General features: G+C 52.8%; 1 long non-coding RNA gene across 1 annotated transcript; it reads left to right on the top strand.

Moving 5' to 3' along the window:
* The first annotated feature begins 11,918 nt into the window (after nt 1–11,918).
* On the top strand, nt 11,919–16,107 carry LOC144372343 (uncharacterized). The gene is made up of 3 exons (XR_013432360.1): nt 11,919–12,037; nt 14,243–14,430; nt 15,905–16,107. It is a non-coding gene; the product is annotated as an uncharacterized LOC144372343 (long non-coding RNA).
* Nucleotides 16,108–25,892: the final 9,785 nt, after the last annotated feature.

The raw sequence follows: 25,892 nt of genomic DNA, 5'->3' as shown, positions 1-25,892 counted from the left end.
CTTCAGGAGTCTGGGCTCTGGCTCTGGGGATCTCTTGCTGTAGCACAGACCACTCTGAAGCTCACGGGCTGGGAACAGCCAGGTTCTTGTGCTCACGATCTCGTTGGTTTTGCATTTGAGATGTGAGGAAGACTCGACATTGGGGTTTGTTCCTGGATGATGGCTTCCTGGCTGGCTCGGGCACTGGGCCCCAGCTCTGGGATCTGCATGTGCTCTCTCTGCAGGGTCAGCATCCTCCCCGGGCTTGGCTTTCATGGTGTGGCTGAACCTGGGTGTCAGGTCTGTTACAGGGTGTCTGACTCCCTGCCCAGCAGGAATCCCAAGAGCCCATCTTCCACAAGGCCCAGGTGGCTGCTGTGAGCTTCTCATGACCCTGCCTTGGAAGACCCAAAGTATTCCTGGGGCTGTGTCAACCACCAAGTGGGGCAGCAGGGCCTGCCCAGAGCCAAGGGCAGGGACCAGATTGCGGTCAGCCGAAGCCACCGAAGTCCTCGGTCAGCTTCAGTCTATCGGGACGTGAACACTACTTTCCACCACAGAGGGGCGGCTCCCAGAGGTTCCTGCAGACCACGGCCATGTGTGGAGGGCAGAGTGGGGCCTGCCCTCATGTGCCACCTCGCGTCACCTGCCACCTGCGAGAACCCCTGGGCCTGCCTTCTCATTTCCACGCTGGCAGGTAGCTTTAAAACCATTGCACGACCTGCTGATTGGCCACGCAGTGCTGGCTGCAGAGGGCACCCTGCCTTTGATGCGGCTTTTGATGGGATTCTGCAAGTGAGAACTTGGTAAGCTCCCCCTGGGAATGCCACATCAGACCTTCTCCGACCCCCACCTGAGCTCCTGACACTAACCACTGGGCTTCGGAGCTGGTGTAGACTCCCCAGTGTTTACCGTGGCAGGCCCCCACCCTGTGATGCCCGGAGAGCTTCCTCCCACTGCCACGGTCCCCAGAGGCACTCCCAGGAGACTCCCCAGCCTGGCCCCTGCTCTGGCCCTCCTGGGAACCCCAGCACCGTCCAAGGCAATGGTGCTTCCCCCTCCTGCAAAAGGTGCCAGGTGCCCGTAGGGGTCAGAGGGACACTGTGGAGTCAGGTCGGAGCCTCGGGCGCTGGCTCTGGAGAGCACGTGGGCCAGTGTCGATGAGGCCTGAGTCCAGCCGAGCACACACCGTGCGCTCCCAGGGAGAAGGCCGCTCGGAGAGGACAGACAGTCTTGGGGACACTGCTGAGGAACAACCACCACACCTGTGGCTGAGGTCCTGCCTGAGCCGTGTGTCAAGGCCTCGCAGCTGACACACACACAGTCCTGCTGTGCAGCCACCTGCAGATGCCCAAACGGAGGCGCCTGCCTCCAGGGCTGGAGTCCAGGGGTCGCAGGCAGGGAGACAGGCTGCTCAAATGGAACGATGGAGCTACGAGGGGCAGAGGGCAAGGACTTGTTGAGCACAAAGGAGAACCCTGAACCCAGGGCTCTGGGGCAGTGTCCAACCTGAGCCCCAAAGGCTGAGGACAGGGCTGAGGAGCAGGGAGTCCTGGGATGGACGAGGGATGGCTCCAGGGCGCTGGAGCTCTGAGTGTGGGGTGGATGGGTGTGGGGACTGGCATCCGGACGGTGGGCTAGACCAGGACTTGGACACTCAGGCCAAGCCACGTCTAGACTAGTAACAATCGGGTGGCTTGATTGAATTCTCTTCCGTTGGAGGAGGCCCCTGTTTACAGAGGGCCTGGAAGCCTTTCAGCCTCTGCACTTCAATTAGCAGAACTGGGACGACGGAACTTGCTTCCCCCCACCCCGCTCTGCTCGGGGAGCATCAGAGGAGATAATATACGAAAAGAGGCTTGGAAATGGCCTAGCGGGGAGGGAGGGCACCCAGAACTGCCCAGGTGCCTGGCACACCCCCCAGGTCTCCCCGTCGACCCCGGCAGCCCCTTCCTCACTTTGTGAGAACTTGTCAGGCTGCAGGGTCAGAACCGGCCGACCCTGAAGGCTGGCGCTTATCCTCAGACCTCCCCTCCTTCTCCACCCAATCAAGACCCACCCAAGAAGCCAATTCCTCCCTGGCTGCACTTAGGGCCTCTGGCTCCCGGTTGGGCTCAGCGTTTGATCTATGTAAGTGAATCCAATTTAGCTGATTCATCTCTCGTGTTTAATTTTTATGTTAACATAACAAGGTTATGTAACCGAACATGAGAGGCCAGGGACAGAATCTATAATTTATAAGTGGCGGTTACGGTTTTAAAAGAGTTTCTGAAAGAAACCGGTTGAAAAGCCAAGTCCTCTGACCAGCGTTTTCTCTTAGGAGCCTGGAAAGCTTTCAACTGGGTTTAAATGTAAAATCAAAGCTATTGGCATTTAACAGCCCCTGTTTGAAAGTCAGGGTTGACTAGACCCAGCTGCCGAAAGAGGGTTTCCCAGAGTAAATGTATTTCCGGGGCCTTATCCCTGGGGCAGGAAGGCTACGTGCGTGGAGAGAGACTTCTGTGTCCCTGGGATTGTCCAGAGTTATGCGTCCTGTCCACAGGATTCTGCAGGACAAGGAAGCCCGAGAGTCGTCCCCTGTTTTCTGGGGCTTTGAGCTGCGGCAGGGGAGGGTCCTCCGGGGCCCCTCCTGACCTAGGCCCAGTCTTTCTCACACCCTGAGCCTCCCCCGGCATATGGCGGACGTGTGAGCTTCTCCCAGCGATCCCGGGTTCTGGGAGCTGGATGGCTGTGGCCCCTGGAGAGCTGAGCTGGTCAGCACCGTTTCCTGGGTGAGTCACCCTGGCAGGCGGAGGTCACGACGAATCAAGCTTCATTTCGCTCCTGGATCTGGAGGTTCCGCATCCGAGATGGAGTGGGGGGCACCAGTTGGGCCTCTGGGGAGGAGCCGGTGGCAGACGGTGGCACGACAGGGGCCATGTAAGAGAGGAAGAGGCTGCCTCCTGAGACGGGGTCAGAGGACCTTCAGGGGACTGGCTGCCCTACCACCAGGGGCTCACTGGACAGCGGCCTTGCTTCTTCCTGTCATTGTCCTTGGTTTGTCCCCCACAGATCCCACCTCCCAACATCCCCATGCTGAGGGCCACTCCTGACACATGAGCCCTTGGGGACATGCTCAAGTCACATCTAATCCACGGGCAGGGTGCCCACCCAAGATCCGAGGACCACCACCAAGAGCAGGCCTGGGTCCACACCCCAGGGCCACGACCCCACCCTGGGGGGCTTTGGGCTCCCAGGAGAAAGGGCCCTGGGCTCGCTTCTCTCCCCCAGGCTTTATGGCACAATGTCCTGAGTGGACGTGCAGATGCCTGAGCCCAGCGCCAGTGGCCCAGCTGAGTGCTGACCAGTGCCCAGAAGGCCCAGGGCACTGCTGGCCCTCTCTCGGGTGAACAGGGGCTCCACACCCCAAGAACAGAGGGCAGGGTCTGGCCTCCAGTCTCCTTCACGGAAGCCACTCCGCAGAGTCCCCAGAGGAGAGCTGCACAGGGACCTCCTGGAGCGGGAGGGTTGTTATGGCAACACATGGCCCTGCATCTCCAGAGGGCGTCAGCCCAGGCGGCGAGGGAGGTGCTGGGAGGCAGAGGTCACCCTGCAGAGAGCTCAGACCACACGGATCTGCATGTGTGCAACTGGTCAATGGCTGGTGGGGGACCCTTACCCACGGCAGCACCAGGCAGGCTCAAGGACAGTAAGGGGATGGGGTCTTGGCCTGGACTCAAATGGGAACTTACAGTTGCTCCTGCCAGCCTCTGAGCAGGGCTGTGGGCCAGGTGTGGGGACCTCTGCAGTCCCTGTTCCCACAGTGGGGAGTTGTGTGGTGCAGGAGGGGGGTGTAAGTGGGGTGCTGTGGGGTGCAGGCGGGGAGCTGCACAGTGGGGAGCTGTGTGGTGCAGGAGGGGGGTGCAAGTGGGGAGCTGTGGGGTGCAGGAGGGGGTGCACAGTGGGGAGCTGTAGGGTGCAGGAGGGGTGCACAGTGGGGAGCTTTGGGGTGCAGGAGGAGGGACCACATGGTAGGGAGCTGTGGGGTCAGGAATGGGCCATCATGGAGGCGGGGGACGCTGCCAAGGGCATCACAGGAGAGCGGGCACAGGGATGCCACCCAGCACCCAGTGCAATGGGGCAGGTCTGAGAGCCCTAGGGGGATGTCCACTGGACTCCGTGTGGATGGAGGGAGGATGATGCTGGGGTCCCTGGGGTGAAGGGCCAGCTTTGGGTCCCTGGGGACAGGCAGGAAGAAGGTCTCAGTAGGAGGACCTGGAGCTGCAGGAGCCTTGAACTGACCCTACCCTGCGACACTTCTGTCCCCCCAACACATATGTGTGTGGGGTCTTTTCCCAAGGCCACCTCTGCCCCAGCCCCCTGGGCACACAAAGTGGGCAAGGCCTGGTGGCAACGCAGGCTGTCCAGGAGATGTGGCCCCTGGAGCTGGCGTCCACCCTCACGGGCTCATGTGGGTGAGGACCAGGGCCACTGAGCGCTCACCCCAGCTGAGGATGCCCCTGCCACCTCTGGTGTCTTTCAGCACTCAAGGTCATGTCGCATCCACTGATCCTTCCAGCAGCTTCCAGGACGGGGCAGGAGCAGCCAGGTGGCCCTCAGACCTCCTCCCTCTGTGTCCTCGCCCAGCTCCTCACACCCAGGGGTCACGGGAGCACAGCAGCGAGCTGGAGGGCTCCAGTGCCCAGCGCGTGTGGCTGCCAGGAGCTCTCCCGCCTCCTTTCTGGGCACAGGCAGCAGGACGAGGCAGGACAAGGCAGGACGAGGGGTCCCCAGGCCAGCTGGGGACAGGGCAGCTGCTGGGTGGGGCGTGAGGCACAGGTTCTCTTGCCTGCGGGTGCTGGGGCGCGGGGACCACCCTGGCTCTGTGTTGGGTGAAGACCTCGGGGACTCCTGGGCCGTGGCCTTGGAACCTCGGCTGCCTGGGTCCTCACCCATGTTCACGTGCCAAGGTGCTGTCTGCTGCGGCCTCTGGGGGGCCAGCCTGGGGCCATGCTCCTGGCTCAGGGAACAGGGAGAACCAGGTGCCAGAGCAGGTGGTCACTTGGCCTCAGAGGTGCAGCACAGAGCCAGGAGGCAGAGGCAGGCTGGCCACCAGCCTGGAAGGCTGAGGGCCTCGGCAAGGCCAGTGGACAACTTGGTGGCCCCCGACCCCTGGTGTCCTCAGTGGGGAGGAAGCAGAGCCCAGCAAGACCCCGGGAGGACCAGGAGTCCCTGTGGCCATGGCATGTTGTGTCAAGTGGAAGAACCTCAGAGACCAGGCCGACCCTGGGCCAGGGGCCATGGAGCCGCAGCTGACAAGGGACCTTGGGACGTGCTGTGTCGAAGTCCATGAGTTCACCAGCATCCCATCCCTCCTCCCCTCTGCCCAACGCTCCTTGGTCTTTAACTTGTTTTAACTTTTTGAATTTGTTTGTATTTATTATCTATCTGTAATGCAAAAAATAAACGCCAGGCGGCCAGGGCTTGTGTTCTTATTGACCCCTGTAGCCCGGATCAGTTTCTGGCACTTAGTAGGTGCACTTTGTTTGTTGAATGAATGAATGAGAGTCTTTCTGTCTGTAAAGCATCAGTGTCCCCTTCACCTGGTCATGTTTGGGGGCCCCGCGGCCTGTCTCTCTCCCTCTGTCTCCCTGACAGTCAAGACTCATCTGCAAAACGGTCCCTCTGCCTCACCTCCCCCTCCACGTTTCCCGCTCCTCCCCTCACCTTCCATTCCACACACACCTCCCGCAGGGTCATCTGTATAAACATGACCAGACACCAGGTGGTTTCATATAGACACGTTTGTCCCCTCCCAGCTCTGCGGCCACAGGTCACCCTGGCTGAGAGAGCTCATCCTCCCCGCAGCTCCCTGTGGCCCAGGTAGCCCTGGGCTTGTGGCCACCTCGCCCCAGTCTCTGTGTCGGTCTCCACAGGCCACCTCCTCCCTGTGTGTCCCTCCTTTTCTCATAGGACGGCAGTGAGAACAGCTGCATCCCCCGATATCAAAGATGACTCCATTTTGACTAATCCACCTGCAAAGAACCTATTTTCCAATGAGGCCCATTCTGAGGTGTGAGGTGGAGCTGTCGGCTCACTCTGTCCAGGACGGCCAGCAGCTCCAGCCCAGGCACCCCTTGCCCGGATCCTAGGCCCCTCCCCTCCTCCTCTGTATTGCTTCTCTCTTTTCTGTGGCCTCACCCTCTCCTTCCCCATTGTGACAGGTCCCCTGGCCTCTCTCCTGAACTATTTCCATCAAGGGCTGCACCAGTCCTGTGTCAGTGTCCTCTTGGTCCACTGCCTGCCCCTCTGTGGGAGGCCCTGAGAGCATTTCTGTAGAGTGAGCATTTCTCGGCTGCACTCTCTCAGGCTCGCCTCCTTCCCACAGCATCAGCCCCAGCCAGAGCCCCAGGAGGGGAACTGCCCACCAGCTTTTCCTGGGGACCGGCTGGCACACTGCTGTCACCTTGATTTGCTGGTCCAGTCCCTGCTAAGGCTCACCCTGGAAGTGGCCCTCTCTGTGGCACGGCAATGTGCTGATTCCTCCTGGGACCGTCTGAACGGAGGTCCCCCTCCCACGTCCAGGGAGGTGGTTTCTGACCAAGATGAGACCCACACAGGCAGCTGGGAAGGGGCCCGGGCAGCGGGCAGAGGTGGACAAGAAAGCACAGGACAGCGCTGGGCACCCAGACCAGGGCTCAAGGGGAGGGTCTGCTTGGAGCCTGGAAGTGTCCCTGGGGTGTGGGCTCCTGTGGGTGGGGTAGGGGGCTCAGGCCTCATGCTGGTGGGAGGGGACCCAGTGCCCTGTGACCACTGACCAGGGGTCGTGTTCCTGTACAGGTTTGTTCCAATGCCAGTTGGTGCATTTGCTGCCCTCGATGCCCTCTGCATGGTGGTCTGCTGGCTTGTTGAGGATGGCCACAGAATGCCCCACAGAGGCAGCCCGGCCGGTGCCTGGGGCCACCCAGTCTGCCACCAACACAGGTAACGTGGGGTTGCAGGGGTCGGGGGTCATGACATCTCATGCTGGGAGTCCCCGCGTCCTGGTGGGCTGGGGGTGGGGGACATTGCAGGTCCCACCCTGGTGGTGGGCCTCCAGCAGCCCTGGCCTTTGTGACAGCTCCCCCCATCCTCCGTGTCCAGGGTCTGACATCCAGAGGATGGGATGTCTGTCCTCTCAGGCCCAACGCTGGCCTCCTTGTCCAACAGGCAGGAGAGCTCTCCTGGGCCTCTGGGGCAGTCAGAACTGGGCCAGGGGGAGCACCCAGCACCAGGTAGCGATGGAGCCCTTGGGGTGCCCCATCCGCCCCTCCCTAGCATCTCATTCCTTCTCTGCTCAGTTTGGGGACACAGCAGGCGTGACACCAAGATGGGTGACTCGGGTTTCCTGCTCCCTTCCTTGCCTCTGCCACGGAAGACACCTCAACTCCAAGGATGAAGGTGGGAGGCTGGGGGCAGGAGCTGGGGGCAGCACCCGCGCACGCTGTCTCTGCTCAGAGCTCCTTCTCGCCTCCCGCTCGGGCAGCCCCATCCCTGGGCTCCTGCCCCTCTCCAGTCTTCCAGTGAGAGTGGGTGACCCTTCCCTGCTTCTGCCCACTGGGAATGAACGCCTGTCCATGCACAAAGCCCAAGAGAGTCCCTGCCGCTCCCTGCTCGGGCTCCTCGCGGGGCAGGCGGGGCGAGGCCGTAGGCACCTTTTCCTCCTCCTGCCCTGGTGGTGGGGTGCTCCATGATGGTGGGAGAAACCAGGGGAAAGGAGAGGGTGTGGTCAGTGGGTGTGCCCCTAACCAACCAGCTCCCTGAGAGGGATGCCCGTGGTCCCTGGCAGCCCCTCTCCACCTCTGCAGGTCCTCTTCCATGGACTTCAAAACTGCAGGCGGAAAGTACTCAGAAAAACATCTTGTCTCTCCCTAAGCAGAACCCGGGGCAGGGACTATTTACGTAGCGTTTACACACATTGGGGCTTGTAAAGAATCCAGAGAAGGTTCAAAGCATCGGGAGGCCATGCACGGCCATCTGCAAATCACCACTATTTTATGAGCGACTCAACCCCAGATTAGTGCTCTATCACTGAACCACATCTCCAACCTGAATACGGAACACTTTTAATAATTTTCTGGTGTCCCCCTTCCTGGCCCCCAAATCTCCACAGTGCAGGGTGGATTTTCAACAGAGAACTGAGTAAGCACCTGATCCTCCGTGAAGCCTAGAGCTGGGGGCACTGACCTGACTGAATGGTGGCATCAGCCACCGTGGCCATCAGGCTGCGATTATGATCAGCGTGTCAAACCTAATGGCAAAAGCAAAGTCCATTAAGAATCAAGTGAGAGGCATGTCAAGCTCAGGCTCTGATGGGTCCCCAGAAAACTGAACCAACAGCTTATGTGAGATAACTAGCCAGTGCTAAAATTCATTTCTGGAACTTTTAGGTCACTGCATGGGAAGCAAGAAACACTAGGCTTGAACCATCCCATGATCATCCATTGGCTGCTCTGAGTCACCTGCAGAGATGCAGGAATCACTAACCCACATCACTTCGCCTTCCACCAAAGTCTATACTCGTGAAGAACATTTTTATTTTTCTATTTTTTGGGCACCAGAAATTAAACCAGGGGTGCTTTACCACTGAGCCACATCCTCAGCCTCTTTTTTTTTCTCCATATTTTATTTAGAGACAGGGTCTCGCTGAGTTTCTTAGGGCCTTGCTAAGTTGCTGAAGTTGGCTTTGAATTCACCATCCTCCTGCCTCGGCCTCCCAAGACACTGGGACCACAGGCGTGCACCACTGTGCCCATCCGGTGAAGAATACTTGCAGAATGCACAGTAGGTCTTTCCTGGTATTAATTTTACTATGTGCATTACGACTTAATGGAAGTAGAATTCATCGTGCCATGACTTTCCTGACAGTGGTGCTAAAGGAGAAGAAAACACCGACCAGGTCCCCCCCCCAGCCACGTGCACTTCGGGAGAAGTTTCCTGGCACTAAGAGCAGTGGTCACTGGGGTCAGACCCCGCCTAGCTGTGCACCACCAAAGTCAGCCTGCGGCTTGCATCTCTGTGCCCTGCAGAGCTCGACACACAGCAGCTCAAGACGCACCGGCTGGCACATAGCACCAGGGCTGAGGGTGGAGACCAGCGGCCTGGAGAAGGGAAGGCTCGTGGGAGACATATCCACCACCCAGGGGAGGGCTAGCCAACAGCCCGCTGGCCAGCCACACAGGCTGAGTTTCTGACAGTGAGGTTAGGGAGCGGGCCAAGGAAGCTGCCAAAGGAAATGCCTCCTTGGCCATGATGTTCTAGGATGCCTGGCCTTCATCCCTAGTCTCATGACCTGAACGCCTAAGAGCCCTGTCCCTCCAGTGATAAGTGACAGAGGTGGAAGGAGCATCCTTTGCTATTCATCACAAGCCCTTTTTCAACCCCACCTGAGCTTAATGAGGTCGCCCTGGGAAAGCCCCTCAGGATGGGGATGTGAATCCACAGGGGAACCTACCAGGGGATCAGAGAGCTAGAACTTCCAGCCCCACCCTCATCCTTGCCCCCCTACCTCTGGGGAGGGCAGAGGGGCTGAAGATTGGGTCGATGACCAATGGCCAATGTGTAATCCGTCATGCACACATAACGAAGCCTCCACAAAAAAAAACAATAGTGTTGGGGGAGCTTCTGGGTTACTGAGGGGCATGGAAGGGCGCACCTGGAGAGGGTATGGGAGCTGCGCACCCCTTTTCCTGCACCCTGTTCCTCTCAGTCTGGCTGACCTGAGCTGTACCCTTGTACAACAACCAGAAATCTAGTAACCGAAGTGTTTTTCTGGTCACCTCTGATTTATAGGCGATCAGTCAGCATCACAGGTGTTAATGTGGACATGCAGTTGGTGTCTGGAGAGAGGACAGTCTTGGGGACTGTCCTCAGTCTTGGCTCAGCCCTCAACCTGTGGTATTTGATGCTAACTGTGGACAAATTGTGTCCAAATTTAATTGAATTGCAGGACACAAAATTGACGACCAGAGAGTTGGACAGTTGGTAGGTGTGAGAAAAAATAACACACACTTGGTGTCAGAAGTATTGTGAGTGACCATAGGTGGGATAGGGGTGGATCACCAGGTTGGACAGGGCAGAGTGGGGGGAAGGGAGGGGCTGGGAATGGGAAAGACAGTAGAAGGAATCGGACGTAACTTTCCTAAGTTCATATATGCATACATGACCAGTGGAACTCCATACCACCAAGTTCAACCACAAGAATGGGAGATTATACTCCATGTATGTATAGGTCCAAATACACTGTACTGTCATTTATAACTAAAAAGAACAAAAATTTTTTTAAAAAAAAGAAGTATTGTGAGAAAGTAGAGAAAAACATTGGGCTTCCTTCTTTTAAAGATCCTTCCCAACTCCAGGATGTCAAGGTCTGTGGTTCTCATTTTAATTAGACAGTTCAAATTGACTTTGGGAAGTTCGGCCTTTACCCACACAGAGGTTTCCCCTCCAAGAGCTCATTATAAGATGCCTCTACACAGGTGGAGCTTGGAGACCTGCAGCCATGTCTCTGAACTGTGACAGGAAGTCCCCTGTCCCCTCCCTAGGACACACACTCACCAGTTCCAGAACTGCTTCCTTTCAAAATAGGCTCTGGGCTCATGCGTGTACAACTTCAGGAGGATCTCAAGAACTACAGAGAAAGGGAAAGCCACTCGGCTAGGAGATGAAGGGGTTCTTCTCATCCAGGGCAATTAACATGGCGTTGATTAGAATGACGACATCATAAACCCAGACAAAGATCCTGCCTTGGGGGGAGAGAGAGACCCTGTCACCCGCATTTCAGCGAAACGAGTGCGATCCTCTTTAGGGCCCTACCGGAGAGACTTTATTTCTCAGCATCCCCAACACACACCACTCCTCACCCAGGAAGGTTCTAGCAGAGCTGGAATTCATCTGCCTCTGCTGACCCTGGTGCAGCCTTCCTTTCCCAAGAGGAACCAAGGAGGGAGAGAGGTGCAGCTTCCCCAGGCTCCCCTAGGGGGCAGCACCTGGGTCAGATGAAAGCTGAGGCAGAATCAGGGGGCAGGGAGGTGGTTAGGGTTCGGTCCAGGATGTCCCCAGGAAAAATCGCAGCCTTAAATAAGAGAGCTTCAGAAAACCTACTCCCCATGCACACCTTCCAGGTCTAGCTTCCTAAGTTTGGAGACAAAGTGGGTGAACAAGCCAGCCTGCCAGCCCCGCTTCAGCTCCCCCTCCCAGCTCCTGCACAGCTGCCCCAGGTGTTCAGGTGCCCCAGGGAGCCTGCCATACGCACAGGTAGGGGACAGCATGGAGAGGCCACCCTAGTGTCCTCCCCTGTGAGGAGCACTTCTGTGATTCAAGATTGGAATTGACAGAAAAGAGTCTCGGTGTAAAGATCTTTGATAAATTCCAAATGCAGGCAGCTAACAGGGACATTCACCTGTCTCAGGGGCTTCCGAGCCATTTGCTTTTATGAAACATTAAATGTAAAGAAAACAAGAGGCCACTATGGCTGAGAATAGGCCGCACACGTTAAAAAGAAGGCCTTAAACCAGGATAAATGGCTCTTTCCAGAGGCCATCGGCTAGAAAATTAAGGGATACACAGTCCTCCTTTAGCAGTTATCCCAACAAAGCTGACTCATCAGTCCTGATCATAATTCACAGAATCAAAGTGCCAGGTTTGTGTCAACTTCGTGTTTATGCTGGTGGGGCCAGGACCTCCTGAATTCAGAGAGGGGTCAGCTTCCCTGGCTCAGGGGAAGATTGTGGTTGCATGTTGCCTAATGCAAGTTATTGAGTTGAAGTTGCATTTGTTAATTCTAAAATATGGAAGGAAGTATGGTGTTTGGTCCACTTGAGGATTCACTCAATAGAGTATCAGACTTTGTTTCTTTTTTGTGGCACTGTGGAAATGTGAATGAGAACAAGTTGGTGACATCTTTCAGGTGGAAGCATTATCCGAGGACGCACTCATCAAGTTGGCCAAGAAGCCATTTTGTGAAGCCCCTGTTGTCTCAAGGCTTTTGACGATGAATTCATGTGTGGAGACGGTAATTCTTCATGGACCTTTGCATTTGGTGAGTCACGGAACGTATCTGAGTAGATCATCATTTACCAACATGTCCACAATAATCTCACATATTATGCATAACAGGTCATGGCTGGGTAAATATTACCATTTCCTTATTTGCTTTTAAGAAAAGTAATAATGACATTATATTTTCTCCTTTTTTGCCTTGAAGTATGTCAGTGTCTTAACCAAGCATGATTGTTGGTAGGTAGGCTAGCAAGAACTTGAACTCAGGGATTTTACTGTCATGTAAATCTATTGTTTTTCATTGATTTCTATTAATATATCCAGGTTGGCATCCATTACCTTTTAAGCATTTCACTTTCCCAATTGTGGGCACCCTGACAGCCCTCAACCTTCTGTAAGCACAGACAACTCTATAAGGAACTTGAGGATAAATTTCCCTGTGCATGTCCCCTTGTGAAACTGCTTAAGCACCACCTGGTTTACACACAGGTGGCATTTCTAGATCAAAGTGTGCATGTTTACTTCTTTGACTAAGCACTGCCAGGTGGCTCTTCTGAATAGCTCTACCTGTGGCCAGGATTGTATTATCTAGCTTTCTAACTTTTGCATGTGGAGTAGATACATAGTGGGAGCACACTGTTTTTGTTGGTATTTTTCTTGGTATCTATTCTGATGCTTTTCACTGGGGGATTTTCTCCTGTGAAAATGGGCTTCCTCTGGATGCCTCTGCCCGTTCCTCTACTTGACCTTATTTTCTTCTTCTTTTTAAAAATTTTTCAATGTGACTTTTTAATTTTAGTTTTATTAAAGACATTGTCCTTTGCTTGCATAGTCTATACCTAAACACTAATCCTTGCTCCAAGGCCCAGCTTGCTCTCAGCTGCCCCGGGAGGGGAACGGTCTTTGGTGATAGCCAAGAGACACCCCTGTAGGGGGCACAAGTGCTCTGGCCCTCTGGTGTCTTGTCAGCAGTGCTTCCCATGCTCACAAAGGGTTTCAGACATTATAAAATTGAATGAGTTCATTCAGAAATTAGAAGTTCTATTGAAAGATATTTGCATGAGCCAAATAAAACCTATTTCTAGGCATCCTGGTGAAGACAAGGTTTTATCTTTATGTCTATGTTTTTTTCTATGTTTTGTTGTTGTTGTTAGAATGAAATTCATATGTTGCCAGACCATTCTAGCAGATGTGTAACTAGATGCCATTTAAATTACCCACTTTTAAATGGTAGACATTTTTTTAATGAACACTGCCCATCTGCACCTTTTTTAAAAACAGGACTGGGCTGAGAAGCCCAAATACCAATGGTTAGCTGGAACATATTTTTTCATTTGGCCTGTCAGTATTCCCTGAGGTCATCTGTGCAATCAGCTTCGTTACTCCTGCTTCCTCACTGGATTTCATAGAAACCATATGCTATGTATGAATCAGAGACACCAATCCCTGATTAGATGCTACCCTACTTTCCAGAAAAGACTGGGCACACCATGAGTTGCACAATGATGGGACCAGGGTCCAAAGGCTGCTGAGAGGGAAGGACTGGTTGTGAATGCATTTTTGAAGGCTCCAAGCTGGAACTCTAGAGGCACCAAGCAGGGCAGATGCTGGTGGGGGTATTTGGGTACTTGTTGGTGAACACATGCACACCTGAGATGGGTAGGCATGGAGGAGAAATCAGCAGCCCATAGGGCTTTTGAAAGTGATCTTATGTGAAAAGAGGCTCAGGTATGGGCACAGGAAATGACATCATTGCCTTGACAATGGATCAAACAGAACATGGAACCCTGGTATCCAGGCACCCACTTAACTGACCGAGCTCATTTGGTTGGAGAAACTGGAGTGAGAAGGATGTTCCCCTGTCCTTGCAAACAATGCCGAGCCTCAGGCTCCCAGGAATCTCAGGGGGGCCAACTAGCCCTTTTGTGGATGCACTGGATGAGGCTTCAACTTAGACGCCAGATCCTCTGGCAATTGTCGCAGAGGGGGTCAAGAGTAACAGTGAGTAGCACAGGGCAGGTGAGCCCAGCAGGCCATCTAGTCTGATCCCTGATGAATGGCCCAGGACTCCTATTCTGACTGTGTGTGTGTGTGTGTGTGTGTGTGTGTGTGTGTGTGTGTGGTGTGTGTGTTTGTACTGATGGGAACTGTCCCATTGTGCTTTGACTCTAGTGTATTGGCACAAATCATTTTTATGTTTGTCACCATTTCCATTTTGAACCCACCATTCTTGGTCCCAACCCAGGGTGAAAATGATGAGAACACGGAGGAGCCCTTCAGGGTACAGAGCCTTGAACCTTACAGGCAGGACCAGCTTAGGAATGAGCTCCTGCCTGTCATTTGTGGGAGGAACCTACATTTCAGCAGCAACATGGGGTTAATCTCCTGGGATTCCATCCCCACCCAGCAGGTGCTGGATCTCTTGTTCCCAAGGTAAGCACCAGACCACCAAGCCCAAGTGTGTAGCCCCCTCATGCCTGGGTCTTGGGGCTGCCATGTACCTCTCCGGGACCCAAAGGTTTGTGATACCTAATGAGATAGAGGACCACACTCATAGTGGAATTTCAGCCCCGAATGGGACGAGTCCTGGAGGTGCCTGCCACAGCCTTGCAAGGGGAGTGAACTTTCCCTCTTAGGCAGAGAAACCATCCTGACTCCAGCTGATCCACAGAGGTCTGTGGAGCAGTCCCCACACACCTGGCACCACAGGTCAATGGTGTGCACTGAGCTCATTCCCAGGTGGACTCAGCGAGGCCAGGTGGTCTTTCTGGTGTGATATTGGCTTCTTGAAGAACGTAGATCTGTGCCAGAGGCGTCTCAAAACTCGGGCTTTGGGAAAAGCACTTTTGGGTTAATAAAGACATGTTAGTATACATAGTGGGACAGAGCGTCCTAGCTGGGACATAGCTGGACAGGGGCTTTGGACATGGCAGCTCCCATATCCAGAGAGATGTGGGAATCAGCAGTTTGGGCTCATTCACTGATGAACATGGAGAAAGCACCCACTGTGTGAAAACACGTTTCCAGTCACATTTCATAATTCAGTGAAAAATGGAGTGCAAATGACCGCCATTGTGTCCCTTTTCATGGGGGTCTGCCTAAAACCGCAGGTGCCATGAGTACATATCCTACATGTGACTGCATCCCTGACTCCATGAGGCATAACTGCACGTTGTCCTCTTCAGTGACTATGGTGGACCCCTGGACCAACTTCAACATAGAATGGGCTTGGGGTCAAGAGGGTGGGCTCCTGTTTCTAGAATAGGGACCTGCAAGGTGATTTGACTTGGGATGGCTGAGGAAAGACTGCTCTCCCCAATTCTGTGTTCTGCCTGCAGTGTAAGGTGTGGAGCTTCAACAGTAGGAGGGGTAAGGCGGGGAGTTGTAGATAGTCATGGTCTACTGGGGAAGCCCCTGGGACAATGGATCCCCCCACACCACACCTCCCTGTTCTCCCCCAGGGCCACAGAGATGTGGTCTGCACTCATGGGAAAAGAGAGGTCCACCGCTACTCAGGGGGACTCAGGGAGAGCTCACAGAGAATGAGGTAGCATTGCAGCCCATGCCAGGGGAGGAGGTGTCTCTTGAGCCCTGAGAAGAGTGGGCAGGAGGACAGACACTCCTGGAAGGTGCATTCCAGGTTGGAGAGCACGTAGCCAAGAGGAAGAAGAGTGTCAGCCCTGCCCAGAGGAGGGGAGAGCTGGTCATATCATGGATCTAACGCTCCTTCGTTGAAGGTTCTTTGCCTGTCCTGTCCCTGCCTGTACAGCCACTGTGTCTGGTCTGAGGTGGACTGGTGTGTTCAGAACCAGGGACAGTTCAGAAGTGTAGGGTCAGAGGTTTTCTCTGGAGGCCATGGCGAAGGCAAGGCCAGGGTTTTGCTGACTCCACACCTGCCTCCCCACAGTGCCTCACCTTCCTTCCTGGGGACCTGGATTAACTTCTACACCGAGGCTTCCCATCAGCCTCCAGGCTCTCTGAGTCTGCAGCAGCTGCTGCCATATATGGGGCTCTTGATGGTTGGTTTGTACCTGGAGCATCAAACATACCACCTCCTGGCCACAACTGAAGATGGCATATCAAGCCAGGCAGCGCCTGAGAGCCAGGCGGACCGGGGTGAGTACCTAAGGGTATATGAGGAGAGGTCCGACTCTTGTCCCACTGCAGGGAGTCTGTATGCCTGGTGTTGGGCTGGAAATTAGGATAAGCCTTTGTCCATTCAGGAAGTGACCCCAGTCTGCAAAGAGGTCCTGTGTGGGCTAAGGGCCTGAGTTCTTCCTGGCAGCAGGGGTATTCTCTGTCTGTGGGAAGGTCAGGGCAAGGCAGTCATGTTGGCATCTTTTCTCCTCTAGCTACAACCTCAGTTCCTGTATCGGCTCCTCAGCCAACCCCAGAGCCAGAGCCTTCTCCCAGGGAAGGGGCAGAGCCGGAGTCCAGGACATCAGGGGTCTCCACTCGGTACTCCCCACGGCCCCAGTACAACAGGCGGGTGAGAGGCAGGTGCCTCATTCACGTCTACCTGGAAAATGAAATGACAACACAGTATAGGAGCATCCTGGTGAGTCTTCGAGCAGGGGAGTCTCCTGGGAGCCCACAGTGGGGAAGACCGAGTCCACAGCAAACACCTTGGACTAGGCCTGTCTTTTTGAACTAGAGCTTCTGGAAGGTCAGGAAGGAGAGCATAAAATGAGGAAGAGGGAGGCGGGAGAGCAGCAGCATGCCAGGTCTGGGTGCGAGTGGGCCTGCGTGTTTTGGGGTGTGCAGGTCAGAAGTGCAGGAGTGAGTGCTGGGTTCAGAGGAGGTCAGAGAAATATCGAGGGTACAGGCCATCCTCTACTGACCTTGGTATTGAGGAGGAGTATATTGAACCGTGGAGGTTGAAGCACAGGAGTTGGCAGTCATTTTCTTGTGTGTGGGAGGGGATATGTTGCTGGTTGAAGGGAAGGGAGCTATTGTAGAATGATTAGGGTGGATAGGTGTGGGTCACAGACAACTGGGGGCCTTGGAGGGGCCCATTAGTGTCCTAGTTTGCATGTATGTGAATAGAGATTTAGCGGCTCTCTCTGCAGAATTTTCCTGGGTGTGGAGTATCCATCATGAGACTCTGGTGTCCACCTCCAGGGGAGCCATGTTGAACCACGGCACCTGCTGGGTCCAAACCTCCTGACACCCCAGCAAGCACTGACACTCTCGAGCCCAGCAGCTTCCATGCCTATCATTAAAGAGTCCTAGTGTGTGTTGTGCCCTGGCTGTCAGGACCAAAACACCTAGGGTTTGTGCCTGGTCCACACAAAAATGCAGCTGCATCCCAGACCAGAGCAGGGATATGGAAGTCCACTGGACCATTCCTCCAATCTTGATGGGAGTAGAGTGTGTCTGTACAAAGCCTTTTGGTCCTTATTCCCTTGTCCCTGTAGGGCATAGCAGGTTGAAGCAAACTCTTGTACCAAGATTGGACTAGAGGCTCATAGGAAGACCCCACATGATCACATGAAGGCCTCAGGTAGCAGGGTAACAAGATGGTGCCCTTGTGTTGAGAGCTCTCTTGTCTCTGATTGTCCTTGAGCACTGTCCTCTGGGTAGCTACTCCCAAATTCCCTCTCTGATGAGCCTTCTCCAATCCTGCTCAGGTGACCTGCCAGGACAGCACTCAAGTCATCATCCGCAGGGCCTTAGATGCACACTTGCTCCAGCAGGAGGATCCAGAAAACTACGAACTTCTGCAAATTGTCTCGAACCATCAGAGTAAGTGGAACCATCAGAGGGTAGGGAGCAGTGAGTCACAGTGGGCTCAGGATAACTGGGAGCCAAAACACAGTGTGCATTGACCCAATGCCCAGGAAGAGTATGGTGGGACTTGTGCACAAAACAAAGTGTAATGATGGGGCATAAATCTGCAGGTTCTTCATGTTCTCCAGGGGCTGTGGACCTGCCTATCATGTGTTCTTTCCTTGGCCTGAGGAGGCATTGCAAAGCTATTATCCACAAGGGGCCAAGAACACAGGCTTCTTTGTCTTGTGTTAAAGAAGACAGACAACCACAGGATGCCTACTTTGGCAGCCTTTCCTGACCTAGACGAGTACATGAGAAAAGCAGTTCAATGAACAATCATTTCTGGCTTCCAATCTTTCTATTCCTTGCAAACTGAGTCCACTTAGGACCAGAGGCCATTTCTAGAGAGAAGTGTGTGGTAGAATAGAACCCTTCACAGCTTGTAAACCCTTCTTGGAGAGAGAGAGGGGGGAGGGAGGGAGGAAAGAAGAAGGAGGAGGAGGAGGAGGAGGAGGGGGAGGAAGAGGAGGATGAGGAGGAGGACGAGGAGGAGGACGAGGAGGAGGAGAAGGAGGAATAGAAAAATGAAAATAAGTTGAAGGAAGAGACCATGAATAAGAAGGTCAAGATGACTATTAGAAGAAGCATGAGGAGAAGATGAAGAAGAACAAGAACAAGAAGGAGAAACACAAGCCAAACAAGAAGTATAACAATAAATTGATTAAAAATGTGAATGAGAATTATACTCATGAGGAGGAAATGCAGAAGTGGGGAACTCAAGAGAAATATATTGCTCTGGATGGCACAGCCCTGCTGTGGACATCCTCCACCCACGCTCAACACACCTGCAAACCACACCCTCAAATTAGTGTAGCTTTGTATGAGTGGATGAATCCACTGGCAAGGTGGAGGCACCCACCATCAAGTGCTTTTCCCCAAACCCACCTGTGATCATTGGTGCAGTGGGGAGAAAACCTTGAACACATGAGTCTTTGGGGACCAATCCAGATACAAAGTCTAGCTGTTTGTCTTTGGTGGGTCCAACATGAACTAAGAGGGTCTGGGGTACAAGGGGCTATTTCCTTGAAAGGCGTTCCTGTAGTGGACCTCCTGTGCATAGAGGGTCCTCAGGGAGGAATCAGTGGGGAGTCTTTGGTGGAACAGTAGCTGGATTCGGGGGCTCTCAGGTCTGTGTGTGAGACCTGAGCTGGCAGAGGTTCTCAGTTGTGGGGGATGTTGGGTAGTATATTACTTGATTGTCACCTACCACGCCTCTGCCCCTGCCTCTCCAGTGCTTAGGATCCCTGCTGATGGGAAAGTATATTACGACCTGGATGGAGGAGTGGATTATAACTTTATTCTTCGGGAAACAGCTGCCAGCAAGTCGTTGACGGTCAAGTCAAATGAGGTAAACAGCCACCTTCTTCAGTCTTTATTCCTGGTGCCACTCCACATCCTCCAAGGGGACAAGAACCTCAGGTTCTGGATGGATGTTGTAGAATGCCCACAGAACCAACTGCCAGGCTGGGTGGGGTGCAGTTGCTGGGCTTTGCTGATGTTGTCATCCCCCACAGTTCTTGGAGCCTTCTGTGGCAGTGGCATCCAGGACCCCAGCAGCTGTGAGCAGCAGCTCTACAGTGGCTGCAGGATCATTGCCCCAGGCCACCCAAAGCAATGAGTGCTGCATGAGAAAAGTCACCAGTAGCAGCTCCTCACTGCTTCATTCCAGCGAGCAGGTGGAAGACAGCCACTTTGTTCACGTCCTCCTAGAGGGACAGAGCCTGAGGGAGACAAAGTGCATCCTGGTAAGCCCGACAGCAGGGCTGCCTCTGGGTGTCCACACAGCGGAAGGCAGGAGACACAGCCAATTCTGGGGCTATGGTGGGAAATAAAGAAGAGAGAGGTCTGTCTTAAGGGCCTGACCTGAGGAGGGAGAGCCTCAGCATGCCCAGCTCCAGTGGTGAGTGGGCCTGTGTATTGTGGGTTTTGCATTTGCAGGCCAGAAGTGCAGACGGAAGTGCTGTGGACAGATGAAGGCAGAGATATGTCTAGGGTGTAGGCTGCAGTGCCTAGAACTTGGTATTCTCAATGAGTGAGGTTGGAGCAGAGGAGGTGGCAGTGATTTGTCACATGTGTAGGAGGGGATGTGTTCCTGGTGGCAGGGAAGAGAACCTCCTTAGCATGACTAGGTGTAGGAATTTGGGGTCGGGATCACCTGGGGGGTCATGCCAAAGCTTCGGAATGTTAGCCTTTGCATGTATGTAAATATGGAGCTAAAGGGGTTCTGGGCAGAATTTCTATGGATGTGCAGTAGACACACTAATGCTGCAGGTGTCCAGCTGCAGAGGAGACATGTTCAGTGACTGCCAGTGCTGAGTCCAGTACATCATTACAACCAGACCCGCACCAAGCTTCCAGAGGCCAGGGCCTCTCAAAGCTGTCATGAAGCACTCAAGTGCACACTCTTGTATCTGAGTCTGTTTTGTGTAGTGGCAGTCAGGACCAAAATTTTCAGTGCATCTGCCTCTTTTTCTCCTGAATGTTTGACCACAGTCTTCTGGGTAGCTCCTCTAAAAGCCATTCTCTGATGACATTTGTCCCACCCTGATCCAGGTGACCTGTAAGGAGACGGTGACAAGCCTCATCCGCAGGGCCTTGGACCAAAATTTGTTGCAGCACGAGGATGTGGACAACTTTGAGCTGCTGAGTATGATGTCTGAGGATGAGAGTAAGTAGGACAATCAGACAGTGGGGAGACATGATCCACAGTGGGCTCAGGATAACTCACAGCCAAGAGAAAGTGGGCCTTGTCCCCAAAATACCAAAGTGTGGTGGGCCTGGCAGAGACTCTCAGGGGTTGTGGGTGTTTTGTGGTATAATCCTTGAGTGCCACCTAACAATTCTCTCCACTTCGCTCTGCAGAAATCAAGGTCTCTGACCACTCACTGGTGTGTCTGTCCATGAATCCGGAAATAAAATATTTCATCGTGAGGAAACGCCCCCAGGTCAAGGGAAAGGAGGTAAACACCTACCTTATTCAAGCTGTACTTGTGCTGCCATTCCACTCCCACCTGGGGAAATAAGAAGCCTGAGCACCTGGACATATGTGCTAGAAGCCCATAGAGCCAACTGACAGGCTGGGGTGGCTTTCTGTTTCTGGGTTTGCTGATGTTCCATCCCCCACAGTTCTCAGAATCAACCTGCAAGTCCTCCAGGCCGCTTTCCCACAAGCAGGTGGGAGACACCTGCTTAATTCGTGTCCACTTAGAAACACAAAGTCCAAAGATGGCCAAGACTGTTTTGGTAAGCCTGGGAGCAGGGGTGTCCCCTGGTGCTTACACCTGGGTGGGGAACAGACACTGGTCCAATACCATGGACTACTCATGCCCTCTTGAATTTGGAGCTTCTGGATGATCAGGAGGATAGAGGGGAATCAAGAAGGGAGAGGTCAGTGTGAAGGGCTGGAGCTGAGATGAGGGAGAGCAGCAGCTTGTCCACTGCCATATCTGAGGGAGTCTGTGTGTCAGGTGGCAGCATGCAGTCCAGAAGGGCAGGGGCAGGTATGGGTGACAGATGAGAATAGGATAGGACCTAGGTTGCAGGTTCCCTTGTATGGGATGCTGACATCTATGGAGGAGGACAGCAGTGTGAGGTTCTGCATGTTCCTTGAACAAGGAGCTGAGAGTCTCTCTGCAGAGTTGATATGGATGTGGAGCAAGCACACTAAATGTCCAGGTAACCCAATGACCACGCTTGCCGGATGAGGTGCCCTCCTACATCCCAGCCAGCACTGAGCCTCTGGAGGCCAGGAGCTCTTGTGGCTATGTTTCAGCCCTCCTGTGTGTGGTCATGTTCCTGGGTCTGTTTTTGGCCCTGGCAATCCAGACCAAAGCCTCTAGGTTTTGTGCCTAGGCCATTCCCAATGCCGCCTGCATCCTCGGGCAGACCTGGGATCTTGGAGGCTATTGTCCCATTCCTCCCAACTTGTGGGATGAGATTGCATCTGTATGCAAGTAGTTGAGTCCTTTCACTTCGAGAGGAGTGCAGCTCCACAAAGAGCAATGGCAAGCCCAGGAAGTCCTATGTACAAGGATTGGGCTAGTAGCCTATGGGAAGAGCCTACACGATGCGCAGGAGGTCACCCTCAGGTAGTAGGGTCATGGATGATGCCCTTGTATTTAGAGTGGAGGTGCCTCCAGAATGACCCTGCCCACTGCCCTTGAGTAGTCACTTCAAGGCCCATTTCCTGAAGGCCTGTCTCCCATGCTGCTCCAGGTGACCTGCCAGGATAGGGCTCCTGTCATCATCCGCAGCGCCCTCGACCTACACTTGCTTACTCAGGAGAAACCGGAGGATTATGAGCTGGGCCAAATCATCTCTCACCGTCAGAGTAAGTGAGACAATCAGATGGCAGAGAGCAAGGGTCAGGATGTGGACTCAGGTCAACTCTTAGCACCAAAGAGTAGTCTCTTACCCCCAAGAATACTCCAACAGGGTGTGTTGGGTTCTTGCACAAAGACAACTGCACTTCTGCTGGTGGAAGTTCTTGAGGTCTAATAGTGTACCCCAGTGGATATTGCGGCTCCCCACCAGGTGACCTGCCCAGGACATAAACAGGCATACAAAGCTGACATCATTGAGGAGTGAGGAGGAAAGCCTCTTTCCAGGAGCAGTATGCTTTCATGGTCTGGGATAGGAGTGGTTTCAAAGAAACGTGGGAATGCATGGGCTAACGATGGAACTGGCATTTTGTGGACTGAAGCAGTACTATTGAAAGCCTTCTGTGTGACCAGAAATCCACTGCCTGGGCAGAGCATTGCCAGGATTCTAGCAAGCAGTAACAGGATGAAATTGGGAAGAAAACACAGCCTGGGAGACAGCCTGAATCATTTGTTTTTGCATAAATTCCATGGTCTTCCGCACCTGAGTCCACTTGCCAAGGAGTGATCACAATAGCCGGGTTGTGATCCCTAACTAAAGTCAGATGAGGGCTTCCTGAGCACGTAGCCACAGAGCTCATCTGATAATAATGCCAGTGCTTTTTTGTTGGTTGGTTGGTTGGTTTTTGTGAGCCAAACACCACAGCATCCATTATCCGAGCCTATGTACACTGAAGACCACCATCCCAATGAGTTCTAGGATCACTTGTCTCCTATCTTAACCTTCTGTTAGGTTAGTAGAGCCTATGAAAGAGGAAGTCTGTGTGGGGCCTTGGTAGCCTAAGAAATTCATAGCAGAGATCCCCACATCCAACCCAGAAGGGATGGATAACAGGCTCTAGGTTAGAGGAGGGTGACAGGAAAGAGGTGTTCAGAGGAATGAGAAGCAGGCTGTTGTATTCCCCCACTTGGGGTCATGGCACCACTGGGCCATACACCATGTTGGAGGGAAGCAGTCCCTTTGCTGGTCTTTGGAACCATTGTTCTCAGTAGGGCAGCATTTGGAATGTGGCCTCCATTCTCAGAAGCCTGGTTCACATGGAGGCAGGCTCCACCAACACAGAAGCATGGCTCTAATGTGGTATCCGTGCTGGTCAGCCTGTCCTCACTGTGGCCATACTTGAGGAAAATAACTCAGAGGAGGAATCCTAGGCCTTTTCTCTGGGTTTCATAGCTTTCTCTTTGGTTGTGCACTGAGGCTGTCCATAAAGCTCTAGTCTGTGGCAGTGGAGAGCTCCTCAGCCCTTGCCACATAGGCATAGACTGGGAGAGAGAGAACGAGGGTGGCAGAGAGGGAGAGAGAGAAAGATGGAGAGGAGGAGGAGGACCTCTACTTGGAGAATGAGGATTCAGTGGAGCCAACAGGAACAAGGTACTGTTGCCCAGGGCGCAACCCTGTTTAGGTCTTCCTCCAACCATGCTCAACCTTTCTTCCAGTCCCTCCCACCTACCAGTAGTGTATTCATCTTGAATGAGAATTTCATGTTGACATCAGAGCACTCACCATCCAATGCTTCCTTCCAAATCCACCTGTGAAGATGGCTCATGTGGGGACTGAATCTTCGGCACAGGAGCCTTTTGTGGGAGATTTCAGAAATCTAGTGGTGTGCTTTGGCAGATGCAAGAGGACCTGAGATGTTCTGGATTCCAAAGCCTTTGGTAGGACAGACATTAGGTGTGTTGAAGTGCTCTGCTTAGTTCTTCCTCAGGGAGGACTGTGGAGGCTATCTTTTTGGTATTGGTGCTGAATTGGAGAGCTCTCAGGTGTGTGGCTCTGGCCTTTTCTGGCACAGGCTCTCAGATGTTGGGGTGTCCTAGGGAGCACCTCCTGAGTGCCACCTTCTTTTTGTACACCCCTCTCTCCCCAGAGCTGAGGATTCCAGCGCAGGCCAACGTATTTTATGCCAAGAATCCTCACAAAAAATCCAACTTCGTGCTGAGGAAAAGGAGCCTCTCCCAAAAGAATGATGAATGGATCCAGCCTCAACCTCCCTCTCGTCCTGCAAAGAAGGCTCCAGCCCTCCTGAGGATGCTTGCAAAAATCTGCTGCTGTGTGCCTGGGCGGCGCTGAGGCAGCCCAGGAATATTTACATTGATTACTATTTGCTTCAAAGTTTGAATCTATAGTTTGCCATTGTCTTTGACCTTGTTAGTAACACAGTTGTTACTCTATCCTGTATTTTTTGTTTCCATTAATATATTATTATTTTAAAATATATATGTTTTTGTTACCTAATCTACTCTGATGATTTGAGTATACTAAATGTAGCAGTGTTTCCTAACGGACACATCCAAACCAAGAGGAAGGAATGTTTCATTCTATCAGCAAGAACTTCGGTATTTAGGAGTTTGGCAGATGGCATTATCTGAGTCAGTTTTCCAATGGGGGCAATGAAGTATCAGCTGTCATGGTACAAACACAAACAAAAACACACAAACACACACAAGAGCGCACACACTCACTGAGAGATAGATAGACAGATGGAGTTGGTCCCTGCTGAAATACTTTGGAGACGTGGTTCTGATTTCTCCTATTTTGGGGTATTTTCAATTGCCCAAGGTATCTTGCAAATGAACCCATGTCTGAGGAAGACATGCATGTGTACTTCACATGCCACTTTTCACATAGCAGGGAGGTCATGTCATGTAATATTTTTCATGCAGCTGTGTTTTGACTGTGAACCATCCCATGAGGTCAGCTGTGGAATTTTCCACTGGTAGCATCACAATGAGGATCCACTCTTTGGATTTGAGGATATTTCCGATTTTCTTGATTCAGATTGGAATGATATATATATATATATATATATATATATATATATATATATCATTCCAATCTGAATGATATATATATATATTCCAATTCCAACTATATATATATATATATATATATATATATATATATAGTTTTTGATGAAAATTCTGCATTTGATAGTAATGAATGCCATGCATCTAGGAATCTGTAGACTGCAGACAATGAATGGATGCCTACTATTGCCTGGACTGGTCTGAAAAGTCCTGTAGCATCTGAGCATGTGTGAGGGCTGTACAGGTCTTGCAAAAAGTCCAGGTCAGATGATCCTGCACAAAGCTGAACTCCTAGTGGTCTCCACAATAGTGTAAGGGCCAAGGAGAAACACACTTCCACACAGAAGATGGGAAGCTACCTTATGAAGGTGATCATAGGTAAGGGATCCTCTTGGTAGGACCCATTTTCCATGGGGCCAGAACTGTGCTCTGAATGTGGTTGCTGAGAACTTGGAATTTTCTAACTGAAGCAGTTCGTGCAAGCTGCTTTCACTTGCAGGAACAAAGTGTGTTCTCGTTGAGCACTTTAGGCTGTCCCTGGTTGAACTAGAGTGTCAGAAGGACTTGTAATGATTGGCATTCACAGTTTCACATTGAAGCCTCTGTGCCATCTGTCAACCACTGATGGCTGCAAGTGGGGAATGGAAGCCATTTGCTGCAAGCAGTTTCAACTTGCAGGACTAACTTTGTTGTTAAGTGGGCACATGGTGTTTTTCCTGTGTGAGCTAGAAGAAAGCAAAACTGCTTCTTACAGGTGACAGGCATGCTTTCACATTGAAGCTTTTGTGCCATTGATCCAAAACAGTTCACTCATGTGGGCACCTGCACTTCAACTGTATGTGGTAAACAAATGTGACAAATGGATGTCAGTGAGAC

This window comes from Ictidomys tridecemlineatus, assembly GCF_052094955.1.
Source record: "Ictidomys tridecemlineatus isolate mIctTri1 chromosome 12 unlocalized genomic scaffold, mIctTri1.hap1 SUPER_12_unloc_5, whole genome shotgun sequence".
In the NCBI taxonomy this organism is placed as follows: Eukaryota; Metazoa; Chordata; class Mammalia; order Rodentia; family Sciuridae; genus Ictidomys; species Ictidomys tridecemlineatus.
Note: the sequence above shows the minus strand (reverse complement) of the source record. Positions and strands in the feature narration are given on the sequence as shown.